Source organism: Lissotriton vulgaris, chromosome 5 (genome assembly GCF_964263255.1).
Source record: "Lissotriton vulgaris chromosome 5, aLisVul1.2, whole genome shotgun sequence".
NCBI classification, from domain to species: domain Eukaryota; kingdom Metazoa; phylum Chordata; class Amphibia; order Caudata; family Salamandridae; genus Lissotriton; species Lissotriton vulgaris.
Genome location: NC_141693.1, coordinates 1422417841 through 1422431716, shown reverse-complemented (window position 1 = coordinate 1422431716; position 13876 = coordinate 1422417841).

The following is a 13876-nucleotide window of genomic DNA, read 5'->3' as shown; positions in this document are numbered from 1 at the left end:
TCCAAAGGTCTGCAACCTAGATCTAATAGCAGTGGTGTAATTGGTGAGGATTGTGGAAGCCCAACCAGGTTCCGTAGCAACCTATTCTGTGTTGTGGCCAAGATTGACAAGTCCTTATAACCCCATATGTCAGCTCCATACAGGGTTGCTGCATTAGCCTTGGCCTCATAAATTTTTAGTGCTGGAGTGATGCGTTTGGTCAGGGATTTTTTTTGTTCCTGCATTAGGCAGCCCGTAAGGCGAACAAATTTAAGTTTTAGAGCCTCCAACTGGGGGTTCCAGCTTAGTTGATGGTCAAGGGTCACACCCAGATATGTCATGACCTTGACCTGTTCAATCGGGGCACCGTTCAGAGTAACCGAACTTCTGATAGGGTTTTTTTTGTTGAAAACCATAAATTTATTTTTATCAACGTTGATCTGCAATTCATTGATCTTACAGAACTCAGCAAATCTATTCAGGGCTGCCTGTAACCCGCTCCGGGTTTTAGAAAGGAGCAGGGTGTCGTCGGCGAAGATTAACATAGGATATTTTAATCCGCCCAGGATAGGTGCATCAGTCTGTGTGTTGTTAAAGAATTTAACTACCTGGTTGATGAAAAGGAGAAACAGGGTGGGGGCCAGCACGCAGCCCTGGCGCACCCCTCGTTGTACAGGAAAGCTGTTGGTCACCTGACCCTGCCTCCCCCACCTTACCTGGGCGAAATTATCCTCATGTAAACGCCTGACTAGTTCCAGGAGTTCTTCGGGGAGACCCATAAGTCTAAGAGCTTCCCATAGTTTCGCCCTTGGAACTAAGTTGAACGCCGACTTAAGGTCAACGAATGCAGCAAAGATAACCCCTCTGCCCAAGAAGACCACCTTCCAATAGAGCATAGTGAGTCGGAACACTTGATCTAAGGTGCTCGTGCCTAACCTAAACCCTGATTTTGTCATTTTCATTGGTGCATGCAAACTCTTGGACACACAAATAATTCAGCCCCAGAATTGTCACACTTGTAGGAGTGTGATGGTCAGTAGTTGCGTTGCTACTATCACTGGCAGCATAGCAGGGGCAATGTGTAGTTCAAACTGCTGTTGTCTCCTGACAATGGCTCTGCTGCAATTTCTTTTTTTTTCCAGCAACAAAAAATTACTTTTACGGACTAGGGTTTGTATGGGAAGTTCCTCGCTGCCTGCTTGTTGTTTTTGGCACGGTTACTAGACTCTGTACAGCCGTTCAGATGGTTTATGTGAAGGGGGTTTGGGTCGGGGGGTTCACGCGTTGCTTGGCGAACGGTCACTCTTGCAGAGCCCCATCATGCCAACTAATCATCGCTCACTTACACCGCCTAGTTTTTAGTTGAAGGCAAGACGCACTCAATCACTGCCGTAATTATTGCAGGACAAGATGAAAACGAAAAAGTTACAGATGCTATGCATTTAATATGCAACATTTATCTGACGTGGTTAAAAATATCCATTTCCCGCTGGCATTCATTCATGCAGAACAATGCAATTTCATGAAAAGCTGAAGTTGGATCCACATTTTAAAGGTAGGGGAGCTCTTTACAGGAGTGGCAGGTCTAGGGTTTTTTATTTTATAGACTTGCAAGGCATGGGTTCTCGTGGTGCAGCTGATATTTTGGACGGGCATAGGTGCCGTCCTCGATGCCTGCGGCCTGCCACTGGAGAACAGTTTGAGTTACTTTATAAGTGGCCCACAGGCAAGGACACCCCGACCTCTTACCCCAGTCTTGATCTCGCAGGACGCCCTCCAGGGGTCAGCTGTGCCCTCCACGGCTGCGCTCTCCTCTCCCTGCGTCTCTCCTGCCCCGTACCTTGCACTTCCTACTTTTAGTTCAGAGGTTTGGGCCTAATGTGGGTTTATGCTAATATGACAATGCTTAGGTCCTTATGGTACCAGTAGTTACTGGTTGTGTTTTGCATTTATTTACCGGCATTTTGATGGTTCTGACCGTGGCCCGATTGGCCCGGTCCTGTATATAATCCCCTGTGAATATTGCACGTACCAGTTGGCACAGTGTAAATGTGTGATTAAGTTTCTAATGTGTTTATGATAATACAGAGGCTATTTTTCATATAACCTTGTGTGGAGTTTCTTTTGTAGTGTGCCTAGTGTGTTGCTGCTGTGTGTGTGTGTGTTGAACAAACGCTTTACACATTGCCTCTGGGATAAGCCCGACTGCTCATGCCCAGGTACCAAGTGGGTGAGCAGGGGTTATCTTCAGCGTGTAACTCCCTTGCCCTGACTAGAGTGGTGGTTTCTGCCTGGCTTTGACACAAGCCTTAGCCAACCAGAAATCCCATTTCTAACAAGGTGTGAATGTGAGGGGACCTTGCATGTAAGATTTTGTTCATTCTTAACTCAATCCCACATAGTATCATATATGGGTAACTGCTTGCCTGTTGTAAACCCTCGGTCACATTCCATTTCCTTGGACAGAAGAAAATGTACTTCCATCGCTCTCTTCACTTGCAATGCTACTGGGAAATTTCTCATTCAACTTTTTTATGGGACTTTTATAGGTTCTCCACCTTCAAAGGCCGCTGATCTGCATATAACGAGACCAGACATTGCTATGTGTTTTATGTGCAGAACCGTGGCCTTCGAATCTGGGGAACCCCATTCGAGTCCCAGCAGCACCACAACTTGTGATTGCGGTGCAAATTAGCCAATGTTGACATGTAAAAAACAGAATAATCCAGCCCCCCGCCCCTTAACATTGCTAGTGAAAGCAGTATTGGAAGCACATTTTCTTCTCTCAAACGAAAGGGACTTTGCATGTGAGGGTATGTTTATTTGCCGTTATTCTACTTCGGAGAATGCTGCCTTTCATCTGTGAAGTTAGACCACATTAAACAATAATTGCAACTATATCTCTATCACAACTTAATTCGCCTAGAACAATACTGCTTTTTAATTCTTTTGTTAGACCGCTTTAAGCAATAGTTGTGACCGCAACAACACAGGATGTGTGCAAGGTGCAGAAAAAATGTTTCTCTTCTCTTCTTTTAGCTTATGGGTGTCAAAAATGCAACCAAGAAGCAAGATTTTCATTCAGCTTTAAAAAATACCCTAATGCCTCCGTGGACAATGCTGCTGTTCATTTGTTTTGTTAGACAGCTTTAAATAATACTTGCGACTGCACCTCAACCACAAACTAGGTTTTATTCCCTTCGAAATGCTGCCTTTTAATTCTTTTGTTAGCTTTATACAATAGTTGATTGCATAAACATAGAATGTGTGCAAGGCACATGGGAACCTTCACTTATTTTAGCTTATGGGTGTCCAAAAAGCAACCAAGAGAGTAACATTTACATTCAGCTTTAAATTTACCAATATTCCACCTTGGACAATGCTGCCATTCCTTTGTTACGTTAGGCAGCTTTAAACAATATTTGCAATTTGACCTCAACTACAAAGTAAGTTTTATTCCACCTTGTACAATTCTGCCTTTCAATTGTTTTGTTATGTTTAAACAATATTTGTGACTGCAAAAACATAGAATGTGTGCAAGGTACATGGGAAAACGTTACCCTTCACTTACTTTAGCTTATGGGTGTCCAAAAAGCGACCAAGAGGAAAAAACATTCACATTCAGCTTTAAATAGACGTTGATTCCACCTTGGTCAATGCTGCCTTTAATTTAAGTTACCAGGTCCGATGGGAACAGGAGGACATGGTGGGCAACAATAAACGCAGCAAAGCCCAACTGGCGAGCACAAGCGCACATGGAGTCTAATTACCAAACTCTCCAACACAATTCTATCCCCTGTCGAAACGCAAGTCCTCAAAGAGGGCCTTAGGTTTGTTCCAGCAGCCCGACCAGACAAGTTCAAACTACACTGTGAGTTAGCTGAGGTCTTTAGAAAGCTAAAATTGAAAGCCTTCTTCGAGGGTAAGGAAGATAATGGGTCACAGACTAACCTAGGAGATAATGGTTTAAAATTAAAATCATCTTTTACTCCTCCTCCATATTCAGTGCCAGCAGAAATTACAGCCTTTGAATAGGCTGTCTTTCATGAAATAGAGGCTTACGAACAACCTACGTCCTTCAAAAACCTCAGTGGCCTAAAATACCAGGCCCTACAGGATCTTCAAGCCAATAAAGAAATCACCATTAAACCGGCAGACATAGGAGGTGGTATAATTATCCAAAATACAGTGGATTATGACAAGGTTTGTAAGAATCTCCTGGATGACAACAAAAACTACACCCTACTTCCCTTGGGTTGAAAACATGGATTGTGAACATGGTAAAAGAAGCAGAGGAAAATGGCCACATAACTAAACACGAAGCTGATTTCCTGACAGTGGGGGACAGTGTGATACCATACTTTTACAAAATTGCCTAAAACTCACAAAAACAAAACCCCTCCTCCCGGACACCCAATCGTGTCGGGAATTGGTTCTTTACTTGAACCACTGTCATACTTTTGTAACCATTTCCTGAAACCTTAATCCAACTGACATCCACGTATCTAAAAGATACTAAGAGCTTGCTACAGCTTCTACAGGAAATAACTTTTGAGAATGATTCCATTATACTAGTGACTCTTGACATTGAGAGTCTTTACACTAGCATTCCCCAGGATGACACCATCAGGGTCCTGGGGGAGGCCCTAGACTCCATCAACTGGGAGTACCAGACACCAAAGGATTTCATTCTGGAATGTGCCACTTTGGCCTTCAAACATAACTTTTTTTAACATAAAGGTAATCTGTTCCTCCAATTCACTGGTATTTCGATGGGCAGCACGTTTGCCCCCTGTGTGGCTGGGCTCTACGTCCATGATTTTGAACGTAAATTCATTCTGTCAACAGACAATCAGTATGCCCCTTTCATAGAGTTTTGGAAGAGGTATATTGATGACGTTCTACCTATTTGGAGGGGCCCAGAAGACTGCTTGGATGAATTTCTTCACTGGATCAACACCCTGGATGTGAACCTAAAAGTTCGAGGCATGTGGGCTGCTGAATTCATATCTGTGCATAGTCCGCCACCTAGTGTTGGGTCCGGATGATTGCACATTGTTGTCCTGGAAGAGTCTTCGAAGTATCACGAGATAGGTGGCTCCTCCCCTGGACTACAGTGCGCATGGGCATCGCCTCCATCCCCAGATTGTTTTTTTCCGCCATTGGGTTCGGATGTGTTTCGGTTCCCTCTGTCGGAACCGTTGGTTGTTCAACTTCTACTCGAGACCAAAAGGTCTTTAGGCTGGGCGTCGGTATAGTTGCGTTCGGGTTTCTTTCTGACTCTCAGCTCCGATCTCCTACTGCCCTTCCACGTGCTTTGGCGCGGACGGGCCTACACTACACCCTTTGCTATGGAGCGGACTCCATTCAAGAAGTGTCCGCTGTGTCATTCTAAATATTCACACCTCGATGTGCACCCCGTGTGCAATACCTGCTTGTCACCCGATCACCGCGAAGACACCTGCATGGCGTGTTCGAAGTTCCGAAGCAAGAAGACTCTGAAGATTCGCCGGGCTAATCGGCTACAGGCTCAATTGTCGGCTTCGGCACCCCCACCAGACGACATTTTCCAAGAATCTGTCGAGGGAGAAGGCGACGAGCAAGGTTCGGACTCGAATCCCGCATCCGAGGGTGAGACCTACGACGCGGGTGAGGAGAACTTTGACGAAGTCACCGACGAGGTAGGGGACGACGATCAGGTTTTTGCCACGATGGGTGATAGCTCGGAGGACGAGCATCCCCAATCAGATCATACGGCCCAGGTCGAGGGATCGCCTTCGGGCCTTACCCGAGATCTACCTATAAGTCCTACGTCCCCGCCTTCGGGCCCGGTCACGGACATTTCTAAGCCATCACTTATCGTCAAGAAAACGAAAGTGAAGCCAACTGGTCTCACACCCTCGGATGCGAAACCGAAACTGAAAGTGGCGTTGGTGAAGAAGGTTCTGGAGGCGTCAACTTCCACAAAAACCAAAATGGCCGACTTGAAGAGCCACGCCAAAATGGCCGACTTGAAGAGCCACGCCAAGATGGCCGACCCGAAGCCCTCTGGGTCGGCGCCGAAGGTGAAGGCCTCCGACGCGGCTGCGTCGGCGCCGAAAGGGGTCGTGGACCCGAAGACGGCTCCGAAAAGGCGTCAAGACGACGGCGCGCATGGCCAGGGGGCGTCGGCACCGAAAAAGAAGCCTACCGGAGATCAGGCTCTCGGAGAAGAGGGGTCGCTCGGGCCGGTTCAGCCCTCGGCAGCCCTTTCAAAGAAGGAGGGGGGAATCCCTACAGCGGATCCGACAGTCCACTGTGGTTCCCGATCAGGACACTGTAGTGCCTCAACCCACACCTAAGACTGCTAAACAGCAAACGCCCATTCGTTTTACCCTTCCACCCAAGTCGGCGCCGAAGGCCTTCGCGCCTAAACAGGGCGGACACTCAAAGGAGGTATTGACGCCGAAAGCTGCCTTGGTGGTGTCGAAGCTTCGGCTCCAGCCGCTTGCGGCGGAAGAACGTCGTGAAGTACTCATCGACGCGAACACTGGGAAACTGTCGCTCCTCAAACGTAAGATTACGTCGTAGCCGGCGTTGGAACCTTTTAAGATCCCACTCAAGAACAAGAAGTACTCTGAGGACTCTCCGGTTCTGGTGGAGCCCGTGTCCCCACAGGCCTTGGAACACTCGCCGACGCACTCCCCCGTGGTTGATGCGGACGAGGAAGATGCCGAGTACGACTACCCTGCGTACTCGGATCCGGAGGAGGAGCATGTGCCTTGGGCCGCAGGAGGTGACATAGATGACCCGCAGTCGGGTCAGGACACTCAACTTTTCACCGCCAAGACGTCCCCGACGGAGGACTCGGCGGCCTTCAATGCCTTAATAGAGAGAGCTGCGGCGAACCATGACGTCGAGCTGCACTCGGACCCCGTGGATGCGGACTTCTTATTCGACACCTTCTCGGTAGCTGAAAAGCAAGTCAAAACGCTACCGATGCTTAAAGGGGTGCTGAAACATGCGCCGGAGGTTTTCAAAGAGCCCACCCGGGCACGGGTGGTCAACCCTCGCATCGACAGAAAATATAAAGCGGCGCCCACGGATCCCACTTATATCAAGGGACACTTGCCATTGGACTCCTTGGTTGTTTCCAACGCTCGGAAAAGGGCGAATTCGCAGACTACTGGTGACGCTCCTCCCCCAGACAAAGAGTCGAAGATCTTTGAGGCCTCGGGCAAACGCATTGCTGCGCAGGCAGCAAACATATGGAGAATATCTAACACCCAAGCCCTGCTTGCTCGTTATGATAGGGCACATTATGACACATTAGAGGCCATTCTGCAACACTTGCCTGACCAATACAAGGAGGCGGGAGAGATGCTCATTCAGGAGGGTAAACTCATTACAAATGCATCCATCAAATGTGCCCTGGATGTGGCAGACACAGCCTCAAGAGCTATCAATACCAGTGTGTTACTTAGACGCCATGCCTGGCTCAGAATTTCGGGGTTTAAACCCGACATCCAAACCACGTTATTGGCTCAAACAGTGAATCCTGACCATTTGTTTGGCCCTGAGGTGGATGCCTCCCTGGAAAAAATGAAAAAGGATACCGAAACTGCCAAGTCAATGGGGGCATTACAAAGTCAGCAGTTTCGGGGTGGTTCCTTTCGCCGCTCAAATTCAAAAGGCACCACGAGGGGACAGGCATCCCAGTCCACACAATACTACAAGGGTAACACCCAACCCTCATATAACAACAAGGGTAGAGGGGGTTACAGAGGCAATAATGTCAAAGGCAGAGGACGTGGAAACAATGGCTCCGGGTCCACCACCACCAACAAACAGTGACGTCTTGTCACTGCCCCCCGACCACACAACACCGGTCGGGGGGAGACTCCAGCAGTTCCTGCCAGCGTGGAAGGCCATCACCACGGACAGGTGGGTGAGGTCCCTTATCCAGTACGGGTACTGTCTAGAGCTTACATCCATTCCACCGGACATACCACCAAAAAGCCGTCCTATGTCCGGCGAGCACTTGACCTTGTTGCAGCAAGAAGTTCTCGTTATGCTGCAAAAAGGGGCGATAGAGCTCGTTCCATTGCAAGAGCGGGGAACAGGGGTTTACTCCCTGTACTTTTTGATCCCCAAAAAGGACGGATCACTCAGACCGATCCTGGACCTCAGGCCCCTGAACTGGTACCTCCTCTCGGAGCACTTCCATATGCTCACGTTGCAGCAGGTGCTTCCCCTGCTTCAGCAGGGGGATTTTCTGGCTACGCTGGATCTGAAGGATGCTTATTTTCATATTCCCCTGCATCCTTCCCACAGGAAGTATCTCAGATTCACAATCTTAGACCAGCATTACCAGTTCAGGGTCCTGCCGTTCGGGGTCACCACAGCACCAAGGGTATTTACAAAATGCCTGGCGACTGTGGCGGCGCATCTACGTCGCCAGCACGTCCACGTCTTTCCATACCTGGACGACTGGCTCATTCAAGCAAAAACAGAGCAGCAGTGCGTCGACCACGTGTCACGCACCATTCATCTCCTGCACGATCTGGGATTCTCTCTGAACTACCCAAAGTCCCATCTCCAGCCCGCCCACGTGCGACAGTATCTGGGCGCGACAATCAACACTCTGGCAGCCACTGCGCAGCCGAATTCAGTGAGAATCGCCAGTATCCAGGCACTGATCCAACGATTCAGACCCCAACACTCGCTTCCCGCGAAGGTGTTCATGCAGTTGATAGGCATGATGGCCTCCTGCATCTCCATTGTCCCGCACGCGAGGCTACATATGCGCCCGCTTCAGGAGTGCCTAGCACGTCAGTGGACTCAGGCTCGTGGGCAACTGACAGACCTAGTGTTGGTGAGCGGTCGGGCATACAACTCTCTGCATTGGTGGAATCCACAAAACCTTTGCAAGGGCCGACCATTCCAAGAGCCTGTCCCACAGATTATCCTGACAACGGACGCCTCTCTCCAGGGATGGGGAGCGCATGTACTCCATTACACTGTGCAGGGACTATGGACACTACAGCAAAGGAAGATGCACATCAATGTGTTGGAACTGATGGCAATCTTCATGGCCTTAAAGGCGTTCAAAGTACATCTGTGCAACAAGGTCGTGTTGATCCGGACGGACAACATGACGGCCATGTACTACATTCAGAAGCAGGGAGGCACACACTCTCCGCAGCTGTCTCATCTGGCTCAGAGCATGTGGAAGTGGGCCATTCAGAGGAACATCTTCCTCATGGCGGAGCATCTCCCGGGCAAGGACAATCAAATGGCAGATCTGCTCAGCAGGCACAGCCATCAGATGCACGAGTGGGAGATACATCCATCAGTACTCCAACCGTACTTCCAAAGGTGGGGTCATCCAGAGATAGACCTGTTCGCCACAAAGGAGAACGCAAAATGCCTAAGCTTCGCCGCCAGGTTCCCACACCCCCAATCACAGGGCAATGCGATTTGGATGAACTGGTCAGGCAGATTTGCGTACGCTTTTCCCCCAGCACCTCTGATACCGCTGGTGGCACGCAAGCTCAGGCAGCACTCGATGACTCTCATCCTGGTTGCTCCGACGTGGGCTCGCCAACCATGGTACACCACGTTTCTGGAACTCTCCGTGGTACCGCATCAAAGGCTTCATCTCACTCCCAGCCTTCTGACGCAGAGCCATGGCGACATTCAGCACCCAGATCCGCAACAGCTCAACCTGGCGATCTGGCTCCTGAAGTCCTAGAGTTTGGCTACCTTAATCTTCCTTCTGACTGCATGGACATCATTCGGGAGGCAAGGAAGCACACTACTAGAGCTTGTTATGCGGCTAAATGGAAGAGGTTTGTCATCTACTGTGCTAACCACAACATTGACCCGCTAGACGCTTCCATTCAAAACATCATCTGTTACCTTTTTCACCTGTATAGATGTAATCTAGCGTACTCTTCCATCCGCATTCACCTGTCTGCTATGGCAGCATACCTTCAGAATAGGCAGCACCTGTCACTCTTTAAGGTCCCTGCTATCAAGGCCTTTCTGGAAGGACTCAAGAGGGTCATTCCACCAAGGACCCCACCAGCTCCGGAATGGAACCTCAATGTGGTTCTTACAAGGCTGATGGGTCCTCCCTTTGAGCCACTGCACTCCTGTGAGCTCCAGTTTCTAACTTGGAAGGTTGCGTTCTTAGTAGCTATCACATCGCTACGGAGGGTTAGCGAACTGCAGGCGCTCACCATCCAAGAACCTTTCTTCCAAGTACATGCTAACAGGGTGGTGCTCCGCACTAACCCTAAATTCTTACCCAAAGTGGTTTCACAATTCCACATAAACCAGACAATTGAATTGCCGGTGTTTTTCCAAAACCCAGAGACGCTGGGGGAGCGCATGCTCCATACCCTTGATGTGAAAAGGGCCTTGATGTACTATGTAGACAGGACAAAAGATTTCCGCAAAACCAAACAGCTTTTTGTTGCTTTTGCCACGCACCACAAGGGAAACGCTATCTCCAAAGCGGGGATTGCTAGGTGGATAGTTAAGTGCATCCAGATCTGTTACGCTAAAGCTAAGCGCACTCTCACTATCCCACCAAGGGCCCACTCCACCAGGAAGTTGGGGGCCTCTATGGCTTTTCTAGGTAACATTCCCTTAGAAGATATCTGTAGGGCAGCCACATGGTCTACCACACACACTTTCACTAAGCACTACTGTGTAGACGTGCATTCCAAACAGCAGGCAGCTGTTGGTCAGGCTGTTCTAAAAACGCTTTTTCAGACTGCTGCAGCTGGCACGGGCGGCCGCAGATAATGGAGGGACTGCTATGTATTCTATGCACAGATATGAATTCAGCAGCCCACATGCCTCGAACTGCAAATGCTACTTACCAGTATGCATCTGTTCTTGGCATGTAGGGCTGCTGACATTCATATCGCCCACCCTCCTCCCCGGCGCCTGTAGCAGCTGCAGTATTTATTCATTAATACACATATGCTCATAGCATGGTCATCACTCACATTCTTCACTCCATCTCTGCCAATGGCTAAAAACAATCTGGGGATGGAGGTGATGCCCATGCGCACTGTAGTCCAGGGGAGGAGCCACCTATCTCGTGATACTTCGAAGACTCTTCCAGGACAACAATGTGCAATCATCCGGACCCAACACTAGGTGGCGGACTATGCACAGATATGAATGTCAGCAGCCCTACATGCCAAGAACAGATGCATACTGGTAAGTAGCATTTGCATTCACACACACTAGTAGCAAATTGGAGGTGGTCTTCCTTGATGTGATAATCTCCAAAATCAATGGCAGCCTTACCACTAGAACGCACTACAAACCTACTGCTAAGAATAATTTACTTGAATTCTCAAATTTTCATCCCAGACCACTTCGGGAAAACCTGCCTTACGGTCAGTATCTTCCGGTCAGAGGAAATTGTAGCAAATTGGAAGACTTCTGTGAACAAGCAGCCGACCTAACCTCAAGACTGAAAGATCGGGGCTATCCAGACAAAGTTCTTAACAAAAGCTACAAAAAAGCTGGAAATCAACCCAGGGAGGCACTCCTAGAGGACAGCCCAGAGAGCCCGTTGAGATCCCTCTTACTTGTGTCACAACTTAAAGTAGCATATACAACGTTCTGAAAAAATCTATCAACAAACATTGGAGGATTCTAACGAGCAACAACAAGACTTAGGTGAAACCACTGTTTTCCTTCAAAAAGGGACATGATGTCATGAGTGATGTCACTGACCATGTCATGAGTGATGTAATATTTGACGTCATCAGCAGTGCATTGCGGGCGCGCAAGTTATAGTTAACTGAACTAACTATAACGGGGGAATTTCAATGGTTTTGTACGAGTGAAATGTCCAGCTAACTATAACATGTGTGAAACCTATGGTTTTTTCAGTGAATTTCTAAGGTTTTCTAAATGCTAATTCCGAACTATAACGTGGCTGAAACCTATGATTTTTTCAGTGAATTTCAAAGGTTTTGTAAATGATAATTTTTAAATGCATTAATTGTTATATTTTTTATACTAATTTACTACATTGACTTAAACTATTTATTTTTAGATATTTTATTTTTTTAATTACATTACTTATTTTTAATATAAATGTACATTTTTTTTGTTGAAAATATTGATATTGTAATTTTTTTTATTTATAGTAAATCGGAATTCGTAGTTCGGCTGATTTTAGAGGAATATTTTAAAGTTCCAAAACTCCACACTTAGAAGAATTTCCAATTGAAACCAGTCAATGCTAGCCTATAGAAGGAAATTCAAGTTACTGGTAAGTACGGTTAAAATTACTTTTCATGATCAGTAGTGGGCTGAAAGATGCAGCACTGAGGTCTCTCCTGATAACAGGTGAGTAAATCGGAATTCGTAGTTCGGCTGATTTTCGAGGAATTTTTTAAAGTTCCAAAAACTCCACACTTAGAAGAATTTCCAAGTAAAACCACTCACGGTTACCCTATGGAAGGAAATTCACTTAGCAGGTAAGTAGTGTTATCATTACTTTTTCTTACTCCGTGGTGGATCCTGGACCCAGCACTGGTGCATCTCATGTAAACAGTTGAAAGAATGCGTTTAAGTCATACAGGCGATTTTTAAGGAATATTTTTAGTTTGTGAAAATAGACACTTAGAAACTTTTCTGGTGAAAACCAGACAATGGATTCCTATGGAAGGAAATACAAGTCACTGGTAAGTACGGTTAGAATTACTTTTCAGGGTCAGTGCTGGGCTAAAAGAGCATCACTGGGTTCTCTCCTGATAACAGGTGAGTAAATTGGAATTTGTTGTTCGGATGATTTTAGGTGAATGTTTTAAACTTCCAAAACTCCACACTTAGAAGAATTTCCAAGTGAAACCAGTCAATGTTAGCCTATGGAAGGAAATTCATGTTACTAGTAAGTATGGTTGGAAATACTTTTGAGGATCAGTACTGGGCTCAAAGATGCAGCACTGAGGTCTCTCCTGATAACAGGTGAGTAAATTGGAATTCGTAGTACATCCAGTAAGCACCACAGAGCTGCGTAGCAGAGAGATGTAAAAAGGCAAAAACAACAAGTGATGGACCGAATGTGGATCAATGTCACACATTCCCCCAGTCAAAAGATCTGGGCCCAAATCCATCGTTTTTTTGCACTCCACACCACCCTGGGTTAGACAATGGCGATATGCAAATCAGCTCTGACCCTGTTGCCCCATGGGAACAGTCCAGTCCGAACTACAAAAGCCATGTACTTCCCAGAACGGAATCAAGCATCCGAGGACCGGACCGGTTTCGAGGTAACACCTCTCATCAGCCCGGCTAGCTTGACTCCAAGTGGTGTGGAGTGCCTGGGACCCACGTCTGGGCATCCCCAGCGCACTTAGGGCGGCAATTGCAAAAACAACAAGTGATGGACCGAATGTGGATCAATGTCACACATTCCCCCAGTCAAAAGATCTGGGCCCAAATCCATCGTTTTTTTGCACTCCACACCACCCTGGGTTAGACAATGGCGATATGCAAATCAGCTCTGACCCTGTTGCCCCATGGGAACAGTCCAGTCCGAACTACAAAAGCCATGTCCTTCCCAGAACGGAATCAAGCATCCGAGGACCGGACCGGTTTCGAGGTAACACCTCTCATCAGCCCGGCTAGCTTGACTCCAAGTGGTGTGGAGTGCCTGGGACCCACGTCTGGGCATCCCCAGCGCACTTAGGGCGGCAATTGCAAAAACAACAAGTGATGGACCGAATGTGGATCAATGTCACACATTCCCCCAGTCAAAAGATCCGGGCCCAAATCCATCGTTTTTTTGCACTCCACACCACCCTGGGTTAGACAATGGCGATATGCAAATCAGCTCTGACCCTGTTGCCCCATGGGAACAGTCCAGTCCGAACTACAA